Here is a 14150-nt window from a genome sequence, read left to right on the forward strand (position 1 = left end):
ACTGGCGGAAAGAGTGTGGACTGTGAAGATGACGGTTCTTCCCAGATTCCTGTTCATCTTACAGTGCCTCCCCATTTTCATCCCCAAATCCTTCTTTAAGCGGGTGAACAGGATTATCATGGGATTTGTGTGGGAAAACAAGACCCCGCGAGTCAAAAGACTGTTCTTGGAGCGTACCGGGGGGTGGGGGGGGGGGGGGGGGGGGGGATGGTTGGCACTGTCGAACTTCTGTAGCTACTATTAGGGCAGCTAATGTGGCCATGATTAGGAAATGGGTAATGGAGGAGTGGGCGGCGTGGGGGCGGCTAGAGGCGGTGCCATGCAAAGGCACCAGCCTAGGGGCACTAGTAACGACACCGCTGCCGTTCTCGCCGGCACGTAACACCACAAGCCCGGTGGTGACGGCAGCACTGAGGGTCTGGGGTCAGTGGAGAAGGCACAGGAAGGAGGAGGGGGCTTCAGTTTGGACGCCGATATGGAACAACCATAGATTTGCTCCGGGCAAGATAGACGTGGGGGGTTCCAAGGCTGGTATAGGGCAGGTATTAGAAGGATGAGAGACCTGTTTGTAGATAGGACTTTCCATAGCTTGAAGGCGCTGGAGGAGAAGTTCGGCCTGCCCCCGGGAAATGCTTTCAGATACCTCCAGGTCCGGGACTTTCTCAAAAAACAGATGGGGACATTTCCGCGGCTACCCCATCGAAGGATACAGGACAGGGTAGTGTCTGGCATCTGGGTAGGAGAGGAGAAGGTGTTGGACATATACCAGGAGCTGCAGGAGGCGGAGGAAGCCTCAGTGGAGGGGTTGAAGGGCAAATGGGAGGAGGAGCAGGCGAGGTGCTAGATGAGGGCCTGTGGGCTGATGCCCTGGACAGGGTGAATTCGTCTGCATCATGTGCCAGGCTCAATTTAATTCAGTTTAAGGTGGTGCACCGGGCTCACATGATGACGGCGAGAATGAGCAAGTTCTTTGGGGTGGAGGACAGGTGCACGATATGTGCAGGGAGTCCGACAGACCATGTTTTGGGCATGCCCGGCGCTTAAAGAATTCTGGAAGGGCTTTGCGAGGGCTATGTCCAGGATTTTGGACACGCGGGTGAAGCAGAGTCCAGGAATAGCGATATTTGGGGTGTTGGAGGATCCGGGAGTGCAGGAAACGAAAGAGGCCGAAGTATTGGCCATGCCTCCCTGGTAGCCCGGAGATGGATCTTGTTAATGTGGAGGGACTCGAAACCCCCAAGCGTGGAGAACTGGGTTAGTGATATGGCTGGGTTCCTCAGCATGGAGCGAATAAAGTTCGCCTTGAGAGGGTCCTTGCTGGGGTTCTCCAGGCAGTGGCAACCTTTCCTTGACTTTCTAGGGGACTGGTAAAATGTCAGCAGCAGCAGCAACTGGACGGGGTGGGGGGGGGGGGGGTGGGAGTGGAAGGGGGTTCAGGTGGGGGGGAATTGTCTATTTAACGTATATTTGAGTTTTGTATAATGATAACAGCCACCTAGTTTTGTGAAATATTTTTTGTTTATTTTTCTGTTGTGTAAAAATTTTGGTTGAAAAAACCTTTAATAAAAACAATTTTTTAAAAATGTTTTTTGGTCAATAAGGGTATCAGGGGTTATGGGGAGAAGGCAGGAGAATAGGTATGAGAAAAATATCAGTCATGATTGAATGGCGGAGCAGTCGATGGGCCGAGTGGCCTAATTCTGCTCCTATGTGTTATGTTGGTGGGTGAGGTCAGCGGGTTGGGAGGTTGGGTTGTGTAATGCCTGGGGTGTGGTGGGGGGATCAGAAGTTTGTGTGGGATTGGAGATTGTCAGGCCTCAGTGTGTAGGACTCGGGTGAGATCCAGGGTGCGGTTGGGGAGGTTATGGAGGACTGGAGATTGGGTCGGACCTCAGAGGTGCAGATACATGTTGGGGGCAGGGGGGGGGGGGCGCGGGTAAGAGCCCCTATGGGGGGGGGGGGAAGGGAAGGATCCCGTGGTTGGGTAGTTCCTGTCGTGGGTTGTAGTCCCCTTGGGTGGGGTGGAGTCCTGTGATGGTGGGTAGTTGGGGTGAGTGAGGGAGCCCCGTGGTGGTTCAAGGTATGGGGGGGGGGGGGGGGGTTTAGTCTGGATTAACATAATAGCCAGAATTTATACTTTGTTTTAATCCTAATTTTTTCTGATTACCTATTAATGTGCAGCACAGTAGCACAAGTAGATAGCACTGTGGCTTCACAGCGCCAGGATCCCAGGTTTGATTCCCCGCTGGGTCGCTGTCTGTGGCGAGTCTGCACATTCTCCCTGTGTCTGCGTGGGTTTCCTCCGGGTGCTCCGGTTTCCTCCCACAGTCCAAAGATGTGCAGGTTAGGTGGATTGGCCGTGATAAATTGCCCTTCGTGACCAAAAAGGTTGGGAGGGGTTATTGGGTTACGGGAATAGGGGGGGGGGGGGGCTTAAGTGGGTCGGTGCAGACTAGATGGTTCGAATTTCCCCGTTGGGTCACTGTCCGTGCGGCGTCTGCACGTTCTCCCCGAGTCTGCGTGGGTTTCCTCCACGTGCTCCGGTTTCCTCCCACAGTCCAAAGACGTGCAGGGTAGGTGGATTGGCCATGATAAATTGGCCTTAGTGTCCAATGAAAGTTAACCCACAACCCCTCCTAACTCTTTTTGGGTCGGTGTTGACTCGATGGGCCGAATGGCTTCCTTCTGCACTGTATGTTCTATGTATGTTCTAACGCAGTCGCAACCATCCAAGTTATCGATTCGAGTCTAATTTTTATATGGTTCCTAGTGCACGGCAATGCCCGGGGAAATGTTATTACTTCCGAGTAATTGCTGCGTAAACATTAGCAGAGGATTCTCCAACGCATCTTTCCCTCCCACCCCGGAAACTCGCACGTTCTCGGGCACGGTATTTTCCTAATTACAGCGGCAGTTATCTGCAATCACCAGCAGAGGGAGTCCGATCTCTTTTTAAAAAGTCCAGGAAAACAACACAACTGGAAACTGCCAACTTGGAATAAAACCCAGAGGAAAGGTATAGAAAAGCAGAGGATTTTTTTTTTTAGGAATTAGCACGTGTTCGAAGCTCCGATTTGAGTGACGGACATGGATGCAGCGTGACAACATCACGTGATCCCGCCCAACGTTGCTACTCCACATTCCAACGTCACGTGCCCCTGCCGCTGTACGGTGATTGGCCTAGACCCGGGCTCGGGGGTCTCGTGCTCTCCCGGGGTCGGCTTGTTCATTTCTGCTCAGAATTCAGCGCCGCTTTTCAGCCGTATTTATTGTTGCTACCCTTTACTCCATTCGATTCGGGCAAGGCAGAGTTTCAACAAGCACCGCATTAAATTCCAATAAAAAGGAGAAAATTAAAATATACTCGCCCTCCACCAACTTCCAATCATTCCGCGGCCGCTTTCTGTAGATGACAAATAACCGGGTGAATTTCACATGCCAGGCGAGGCTGGCTGAGGGCTATGCTACATAGCGGTGCTTGCTGCACTGTCAGGGTGCTCGGAAGTGGAGACGGTGTTATTTTCCGAACTGAAATAGCAATATTTTCTAGTGCACATTTCGTTACCTTCCCAACTGTATTTGATCGGTCACGAATATCATTTCGTGAAAGTCCACCTTTTGCGAAGTGCCCTTTATCATGGCTTTTGTTCTTTTTAAGTTTCTGTTTCCCAACAACACATAAATCCCCCCCCCCCCCCCCCCTCCGCAAAAAAAACATGTTTCTAATTCATTGTAACGGTAATTTCTGATCCAACCCGGTCTTTCATCTAGCGAGTTTAAATATATAAAAACATATTTTCAGATAGGCTGTTCACTTCGCTCTTTGAAATGTATCTATCGTGTTTCCAGATCACGTAAGTGTTGCTAAACACAAAATCACAGGAGAAAGTCAGTTTCCAAGTTAATTGCGAGGCTTCACACAAAGCATTAACTAATTATGTAGATACACATACAATCTTTTCCAGATTTTTATCTACGTCTTAGATGAAGATAACTGTTAGCTTCTGATTACTTTCTGCTTCACTATACTTGAAATTATAAATACATTATTTTACATGCATTTTTTTAAAAAGAAGAGTGTTTTTTTAAATCGGCGGAGCTGAATTCGCTGTTTTAGAGCCGGTAATTAATGAAGACAGAATGAAGACAGCATTCCAGCTTCAAAATGAACAATGCTTCATTTTAAAGTTTTGTAAATCAGCCACGAATTACTCCAATGAAACAAAAAAGTAACTTTAAATATTAAAAATAAGTTTCAGAGGCGAAATGGTCGACCTTGTTTGAATTGTATTTTTGATTACTCGTCCATTCTTAGCATATAAAATCGTTACACTTCGAACTACATATACCACTCAATCCTCATTTATAAAGACATTCCTTTGCAGTTATGCTGCATTTTAGACTGTTGTCTATTGATCCGCTTGCCAAATACTACGGGATACTACGGCAATTGTGTCTGGACTTCAAAAAGCTTTAAACATGCAATGTGCGATATTGCGGAGCTGCATAATGTAGGTAACTGAAATAAATTCCAATATACATTGTTTTTTAAACCTGTCAATCCAGTAACCCATATATGCTCTAATAATGATCCATGAATCAGAATAGACTGTATTAAACAAAACATTCCATAACTAAAACGCCTATTTACTGTATATTCAGATGTAAAGTGGGAGGTAATGAAGCCATGGCTGTGTTAAACTGGGTGTTGTGTAGAACATTGAGTCCGATAAGAATGCACTTTCCAATGGAGTCTACATTGATTCACAATCTGTATCGGGGACTTTTTCCTTTATGTGTAAAATACGGCAATCAAATATTGCAAGGCGATTTAATTTCAGAGAGTGATATGAAGGCACCCAAGAATTCCCGTGTCATTTGAGGTCAATGAAGGCAGTAAGCAGTATCTCTTCTCTCTCTCTCGAACGGATTCTGTTTATTGCCACATCACAGGTTCTACCTTCATCTGTTTATACTGTGATTATTTGTTCTCAGAAAAATCCTTAAAAGTAAATCGAGACCCCCCCCCCAAACAAAAAAATGACTGCTTCAACGAAGAATTTGTTGGCATTCTGCTCTGTGAAATGAGGTTGGTTACTCACTATTGCAAATTAAGAGAGGAATGTGACCGTTCCGAGGATTGTTGCTAGCTAGCAATAGTACTATTTAAAATGTGGATTTGACCTTTTAAGGTGTCTTTATATTTCGTACGTTCCCAAACAGACAGCTGAAAAGATGCAGAAAGTAGTCCTGTAGCTTACTGAAATAAAATCCAGTGTATATTTTTGGAAACTTTGTGTGTCAAAAATCCATATGCTTGTGGTGCATTTAAAAATATATATATAACATGGAGGTCTTTTTTATTTCAAAGTGTTTGTCCTTTAACATAAACGATTTCTAAGGTGCAAATTACAATAAAAAAATAAAATAACTTATTTTTCCTGAGCTTCTTCCCCATGGACCATGGAAGGGGGGGGAGGGGGGGGGGAGATGTTCCCCGCCTCCCGCCCGCCAACTCATCTGAACTCCTTAATGAATTTAGAAATTGGTCAACACGGTGCCTTAAAGGTGAACTCGCCAAGTACCGACTGCTGATCAGAAACTGGCCCGGCACGGACAAAGCGACAGGCTGTCATTCCAAGCAGCCAGTGCTTCCTCATTAACCCTGTGGCTTTACAGAAAGCTGCGATATTTAATGTTAATATTCACATCAAATAATGCAGTTGTATTTGAAAACAATACTAAACAGTGTTGTCCCCAGACTCTACCACATATGGGTAATATTGAAATACTTGGGAGGCACAAAATATATATGCAAAAAGAATGAAAAAGGCTAAACAAAACTTCCGAGGTCCTCATTCTTCCCGAGTTGCTATTAACAGTCAGTCAGTTCCTCTTGCTTCAAACCAAGTCATATCATCTGGGATTTCTTTCAGGGTCAACGGTAGAAGACAGGACCAACATTATTTAATCCTCTGATAGAAACAGACAATTCTGGAAATATTCAGCAAGTCCGGCAGCATTTGTAGGCAGAGGAAAACAGAGTTAACGTTCACCTCTCCACAGATGCGGACAGGCCTGCTGAATATTTCCACCATTTTCTGTTCCCAGATTTTCAGATTCCTAAGTATTTTGTGTTTGCATCTTATCCCGTGGAAATAAAACGGGGAAACTACTGATACAATTCCGTGGCAGAAATAATACCTTTACATACAACATAACCCCTGCTTATGGGATTTTTGAATACAAGAAGTTCCGGTTTTCAATCCTTTCACATTGTACATTTTTCTCACTTTGCTAAAAGGGAGATTGGCTATATTTCAGCTGAGCCCACTACAGTAGTAAAGATTCCTTTCATTTTTCTCCCTAACTTTCGTTCTAACACGTGGTTCTCCAGCAAGAAGTCAGGAATAAAGTGCCCCTCCCCAAAAAAAATTCCCAAAGTTTATTTTACTTTCATCGTAAATTTCACTGAGGGGGGTAAACGCGTATAACCAGAACACGATTGGTCTTTGCAGAAGTTATAGGGGGAAAGCTTTCCTGAAGGATTATTCCAGTATAGGAAAGCGAACAATGACCGACATTCCGGGATGAAATTGTTATACTTTGTCTCATCAAAGTTTGGAGTTGGATAATTTTATTAGATCGGGAACAAGAGAAAGACAGGATTTTTTAAACATCTAAATGATCCGGCACTGTGGGCTGTGGTTGCTTTTTAAATATGATGTTGTGATTAATGCACCAGATAATTTTCTAGTCAAATCATTCATTAACAGTGTTAGAAATTAACAAGTGTGAGCCGAAAACGGACTTCGCTATAATACAGTAACACAATTGTGTTGTAGTAGAAACTGATCTGAAGAACAGGCTGGAGAAAGATCAAGCATCTGGAACATCATATGGAAACCCGACAGATTTTTTAATAAAGTGGTTTAGGGAAGTGGTTTAAGTCAACGCGTTCTTACATAATGCCCTTATAACATCTGGGATTTATTTTAACTGCTTTAAATATTTAAACCTTCATTTCTTTCCTTGGTGAAATCAGCACTTTACAAGTGACCACCGGAATCACAGCCAGGAATAATTCGGGGAATTAAACTGTACATTCGGTCTCCTTAAAGTGGTTGAAAATATACAAATTTAAACATGCTCCTCCAGCACTGAATTACACCCATTGTGCAAAAGGTGGAATTTAATTTCCGATTGATAACCCAGCAGCAAACAATGCACACGTAATAAAAATCTAATCCAAGGACTATTACATTTTCCCTCCAGGCTCCAAGTTTTCGTTCGTTTTGCTGCACTCCAGACTTGTGATATATTGTAAAAGTATAATCTCGAGTGGGGAAAGTTGCCTTCTTAAATATTTAATTTTGCCAATATATTTGGCCGGGCTGGGGTGTGAATAGTATTTATTTCCACGTACAAACAAAGGCTGAAGTTAGTCCACGGTATTTCTGAGTTATGCCTGGCTGACCTTGGCCGCATCAAATCCCTGGCTTGTTTCTGAAGCATTTGCACTTTACTCTTTTAATACTTCATTTTGCCTGAAAGCCTTTCACCAACATACTTCAACTTTTGACATTAAACGCTGCAAGTCCCAAACTGATCTCAATCGAATGATGTTTCTTGCGCTTGCTTTGTGTTTTATTAACCCTTTCTCTGTACACTTGGATATTCAGGGCCAAAGGCACACAGCAGGGATGATACAAAATGTTCCGGTGGTTTGACTTCTTGCAATCTTTGAGTTCTAAAGACTAAAGGCAAACGTTGAAACGTTTCAACAGGCAATCTCCAGGGAGTTTAATTAACTCAAGACAAAAATAAATCTTTTTTTTAATAAGATTACTTTCGTAGTGATACCGCTCTGCTGGGGGAAGCAAATCTACTACAGTCACATCAGAAAATGTATTCTCATTCGGACTCAGGCCAGTGAAACATTCCATTTATTTATTTCGGAGCTATATATGATACACAGTCCCTAACTTTGGATTACTATATTTCGAAATAAGTATTACTCCATGTGTTAAGCATCAAGGATTATGTTAAACTACACGGAGTCGTCTACTTAACATTATATAAATTGATTTGTAAATGCAATGGTTGCCTAGTCTCGAAATGTGTTAAATAATGTTGATTCTTTTAATTCAGAAAATTAAATGTTGCGCCAATTCAACTGAGTGCTGGAGGTTAATGCATTTAATCATTGAACTTTAATTGTGAAACGGAGGAATGAAAGCAATTTGGAACTCAAAGCGTCCCAAGTATTTAATACAAACGGTACCGTTTACTTTCTGCCCTTTTGAAATGAAAGATTGTCTAGGTATTGTCGGTGTACAAACATCTGTGTAGCCACATTATATTGAGTGTGAATTGTTGTCCTGGATACCATAAACACCTTTTCAGTTTTTCTATAGTTGTGTGTTCCTTCGAAGCAATTTTATTTCTGTTAGTCATATTAATGGATATTTGGCTTGGTTTAAAAAATACATCCAGGTAGAATTATGAAATTAATGTTACATTTTTTAGTGCAGAGGGAATTGCGGCTACATTTTTTTGGATGGTTATAGGATAACTGTTATTACATTTTACTGGTGGGGTGCATAGGGATTAATGTTGCATTTTCAAAGGAAATCAGGAAATTAATACTAGATTACGTTTTCAGGGCGAGAATGTGGGAATTGGATGTTAATTCTTTAGAGGGATTGATGTGATATTTTCTGGTGAGAACAGGCAAATTAATATAATATTTTCTGATCAAAAAGGAGAATTAACATATATTTGGTGTATTTTATGGGCCGGAATAAAAATAAATCAATGCTACATTTTCTGATTAAAGTGGAATGATTAATGCTACATTTGGAAAAATTTAAATTACATTTCTGCAAAAGAATGGGGAAATTGATGTTACATTTGTGGTGAGACTGGGAGAATTAAATGTACAATTTTCTGGCAGGAAATGAGGGAATAATGTTACATTTCTGGGTGAGGATTAAGGTAATTACTGTTACTTTTTGGATGAGAATTAATGATATAATGCACTGATTTAGAATAGGGTAGTTGGTCTTAGATTTCAGGATTATAACAAGGAATGAATGTTGTGTTTCCTGATGGGAACTGGAGGAAATTATGGACATTCTTTGAGTCGGCTTGGAAAACTGTGTGTTACCCTTTCTGGGTGGAAATGGAGGAACCAATGTTACATTTACAGAATGAGAATGGGAGAATTACAGTTACAGTATCTGAGATGGAATGGGGAAATTAATGTTACATTTTCTGCGTGAGAATGAGGAATTCATATTTCGTTTCTAGGTGAAAATAGAATAATTAAAGTTACATTTTCTGGTTGAGAATGGGGAAATTAATGTTACATTTTCTGTGTGAGAATGAAGAATTCATATTTCGTTTCTAGGTGAAAATGGATTAATTAAAGTTACATTTTCTGGTTGAGAATGGGGAAATTAATGTTACATTTTCTGGATGAAAATAGCAGAATTCCAGTTATGGGTATGGGAAAATTAATATTATGCTTATGGGTGAGCATTGTGGAATTAATGTTACATTTCCTGGGTATGAATGGGGGAATTAATGTTACACCTATTTACACCATGGGTAAATATTGGGTAATTTATGTTACATTTTCTGTGTGGGAATGGGGGAATTAAATATTACATTTCTGATTGTCAATTAATATTATATTTTCTATTATCCTGTCTGCATAAATGTCATATAATTTGGGTAAGAATGTAGGAATTAATTTTCTGGTTGGGAATGGGGAATTGCTAGGTTTTATGAGTGGGTGAGAATGCGAAAAAAAATCATGTGACAGAAAAAAACTGATTTTCAGTGACCCTGTCTTTAATGATTATAATTAAATATTTTCATTTAACAAACTTTACAAAATCAGTAAAATGGTTAAAACCTGTTAGTTGTTTTTCAAAACAATCTAACAGTAGAATGGGGATCCAAACCCATGTAAATTTGAATTTAGCTGAAAATTACTTGGAATTAGTTTCCCAGTTTGTCCAGGCACAGCAAAGAAAATATTTGGTAGAAAAGAACAGGAAAATTGTGGACAGACCGGGAACCTCCGTTTGGGAAGTGTAAATTATTGGTGCAGAATGGTAAATTATTCACCATACTAATTTGTTTCTTGATGATATTGTACAGAGAAAAGAAGAGTAAACATTTTTAGCACATAATATATTGTCTCCGTGTGGAGAGGGAAGAAGCGACATGAATAATTATGTGGTTTTTAAAAAATGACTTCAAGAAATTACAGAAGTTAGCACACCTATCAGTTTTGTGTAAAAAATAGTGAAAACTAAATAAATGTATTTTTAAACCATTGCGAAAATGGTGATAATTGAAGATGGGGAACTTTCAGAGTTGTATAAATCACATCCGGGTTCTCTTTTGTTGAGGCACATGTAACTAAATGTAGAATTGTTTTGCTGATTTGGTATTTCTAATTTTTTCTAAATTAGAATGTATTAGATTATATCATATTTTATATTAAATCATGTTTTATAAAAACTTTGTGTCCAGCAATTTAATTTTTATTTTATTCATTTTTCTGTATATTCATTCTTTAGCATTCTCACACAGAAAATGTAATTTTAACTTTGCAATTAAACCCAGAAAATAAATCATTTTCCAAGTTTAATGACTTTTCTAATATTGTAGTGTAGCCAGAGAATTCCTGGTTTGGCTGTTTAATGTTAGTCAACAACAGATCATACGGGGTTAAAGTCTTTCAGGTGGAAATTTGTTTTGTCTGGTTTCATACCAGATATAGACAGCGTGTTAAGATTGCACACTAGAAGTCAGTGACCTGAGGCTCACCTGAAATTTGGCCTTGAGCCTTGTCAGCATATTTCCAATGAGAGACAGATGTAATTTGGGCACCCAGAGGCAATACGCCCATTCTATGAGGACAAAGTTAGATTAGGTGCCGAGGAATGGGTTGAAGGCAATCAGGAGGAAAGAGAAAGTCAGGTGTTTAAGCAAGTGCTGCCATTGTGGAGGTGGGAGGAGCAGGAGGGTTCCTCCTGGATCCATGTTGAGCTAAGTATCTGTTTTGAATTTCCTTTTATAAAAATTTTTATTGCCACAAGTAGGCTTACATTAACACTGCATTGAAGTTACTGTGAAAAGCCCCTAGTCGCCACATTCCGGCGCCTGTTTGGGTACACGGAGGGAGAATTCAGAATGTCCAAATTACCTAACAGGACGTCTTTTGGGATTTGTGGAAGGAAACCGGAGCAGCCGGAGGAAACTCACGCAGACATGGGAGAACATGTAGACTCCGCACAGACAGTAACCCAAGCGGAAAACGGATCTGGGACCCTGGTGCTGTGAAGCAGCAGTGCTAACCACTGTGCTATCGTGTAGCCCTTTTAATGGAAGCCTTCTGAATCCTTTAAAGCATGCTTATGCTACTCGGCCTGGCACAGGGTTTGTTTCAATACACCTAATTTTGGAAAGGGCATCTAAAGCAAGTGTTACTCCACTGCCCTCACTGCCACCATTTGCGTAGTGGAAAGGGACTAATGCCTCTTTGGAAATAAGTCCTGGATGCCTAACACTAGAGCATTTACCAATATATGGTGAGTACTGCTGGCACAGAACGCATACACACACACAACCATATTATTGGATGATTTGGTGCCAATTTTACACCTATAATGTAGGCACTGTGCCAATTAATTTCCAAGACTTAATATTGTTCCTTATGTTATAAGACATGATCTAACGGCAATACCATACTGAATCAAAACAGTGTGACCTGCAATAAAATCAAAATATGCAGATGCTAGAAATCAGAGATAAAAAACAGAAAATGCTGAAAAACTTCAGCGAACAAGTTCTGAAGAGTACTTTGAACTCAAAATGTTACCTCTGTTTCTCTCTCCACAAATGCTGCCAAATCTGCTTTTTCCAGCATTTTCTGTTCTTATTTCAGTTTTGCCATCTCCCAGAATAATCTCTGGAATGGTAAAAATCCAATCAATGAATATCCCAGTAAAATTGCCACAGAATCAATAAACAATCAGGACCTGATTACCATGTGTGGTACAATGTTGGAATTCTTACTCAAGCTGTTGGTTTGATTACACACAATGTTTTTCAGCATTCCACTGATGTGGACTGTGTCATGTCATTTAGTCACCTGAATTGCTCTTAGGCAACATAGCAAAGGTCATCGCTAAAAGGTAGCTTTGGTCTGCTATTTTGCTTTTCTGCTACTATCTCCTGAAGATATTCAGGACCTGTTTGACTTTAGTTTCAGGGCTGCTACGTGCAATTTGTCATCTTATACAATTGGCCAATATTTATACCTGACCCCTTGCCAGTGGTTTTTAACAGACTATTCGACCCAAAGGAAGTCAGAGCCCAACTAGATACTATCCTCATTTGACTCCACACACGCGCACAGCTGGGATTTCTATCAATAGTGAATGCTGTGGCCAAAAGTTTCCATTTTTAGTCCAAGGTTACTGAGGCCAATTGTAGCTCCACAATTGCTGGAATCAGTTAACTCAGTGCAGACCAAATCAGGAACTTTCCCACAAATGCAAAATACTGCAGGTCGCTGGAAATCTGAAATAAAAACAGAAGTGCCAGGAAAAACTTAGCATGTCTGGACAAAATGTGGAGAGAGAAACAGGGATAACATTCTGAAGAAGAATCATGTTGACTTGTAACACTGGGCGCGATTTTCCCACGTGTTGCACCCGGTGTCGATTCCAGTCTTCAGTGAAAAGCAGAAAAGGCCAAAAACGGGTTTTGTGCCGGGCGCCGAGCCCAGTGTGATGCACCTGACCCGCTACACTCGGCATGATCTGGATCCCGCTCCCCCCCCCCCCCCGGGCGTGGTCCTGATTTACATATTTAAATGAACAACTAAGCTCATTTACATATGCAAAGCCTGTTCCAAGGCTGCAGTCTCCCAGCTTCCGGTATTCAACTGGTCTGCCAGCAAACGCGAATAAATACTGGTCTCCAAAAACAAACCTGACATGACGGCCATGCCGGGAGGCTTCGAGACCATTTGCGCTCGCAGGTGATCGGGGACAAGGCAGGGGAATGCCCTTAGCCCCCAGACATGCCAACCTGGCACATTGGCAGTGCCAACCAGGCACTTACTAGTTGCCAGGTTGGCACTGCCTGGGTGCTGGGGCAGTGCCCAGGTGCCAAGCGGCACTGCCAAGGGACGGGGCCTGAGGGGGCCATGCCCATGAAAGGGGGTGAGGGAGAGCATGAAAGGGGTGCATATGGGGGGGGGGGGGCTGAAGGGGTGTATGAAGGGTGGGAGTGTGAAGGATGGGTATAAAGGGGGAGGGCTTGAACTGTGCTCATGGGGGGCGGTCTGAAAGGGGGGAACCAAAATGATGGGGGATAGCATAAAGGGCTGTAGCCTTAAAGGTAGGGGAAGGGCCTCAGCGACCCCGTAGTGGGGTAAGCTCACTTGGTTGAGAGGGAGATGTTCCAATGCCGACGAATATGGATGGATGTGGGGCCGGGTCACCCTCATGTCTGGGGGGGGGGGGGGGGGGGGGACATGGACATTTAATGATGGACCGGTTGCCCCCCTGAGGTCGTGGGTTGGGGGTGTTGCCCATGTCCGCGTGGGGTCATGATGTCCGTGGGCGAGGATGTGGGGGACCATCAACCTAACGGTTCAAAAATGATGCCCGATCTCTGACTGAGGAGCCGGTCTTGCCGGCGTCTTTAGTTCGCCACTACAGGAAACATTCGAATTGTGGGAGGATTCAGCGAGAATCTCCCCAAGCTCCTAAAAATGACTCAGTGTGGGTGAACAGTGATCTGGAATGTGCCTGAACACCCGGCGGCAATCAGCCTGCCAAACCCACCCAAAATGACACTTGGTCATGTCTTTGGGCGAATCGCGCCCATTAACTCGGATTCCATCTGTACAAAGCTGCCACACCAGCTGAGAACTGCACTCTCCGTTCATTCCCAAAATTCAAACTTGACCAGCTCTTGGGGAGGCCATTTGCTCCCCAAAAGGGTCAATTAAAATTTGTCAGACTAAGATTGATAACAATCTTGCTAGGCAAAGGTATCAGGGGATATGGAACGCAACTGGGCAAATGGAGTTAAGGTCCACCATGATTTTATTGAAT

This window comes from Scyliorhinus canicula, chromosome 20 (assembly GCF_902713615.1).
Source record: "Scyliorhinus canicula chromosome 20, sScyCan1.1, whole genome shotgun sequence".
In the NCBI taxonomy this organism is placed as follows: Eukaryota; Metazoa; Chordata; class Chondrichthyes; order Carcharhiniformes; family Scyliorhinidae; genus Scyliorhinus; species Scyliorhinus canicula.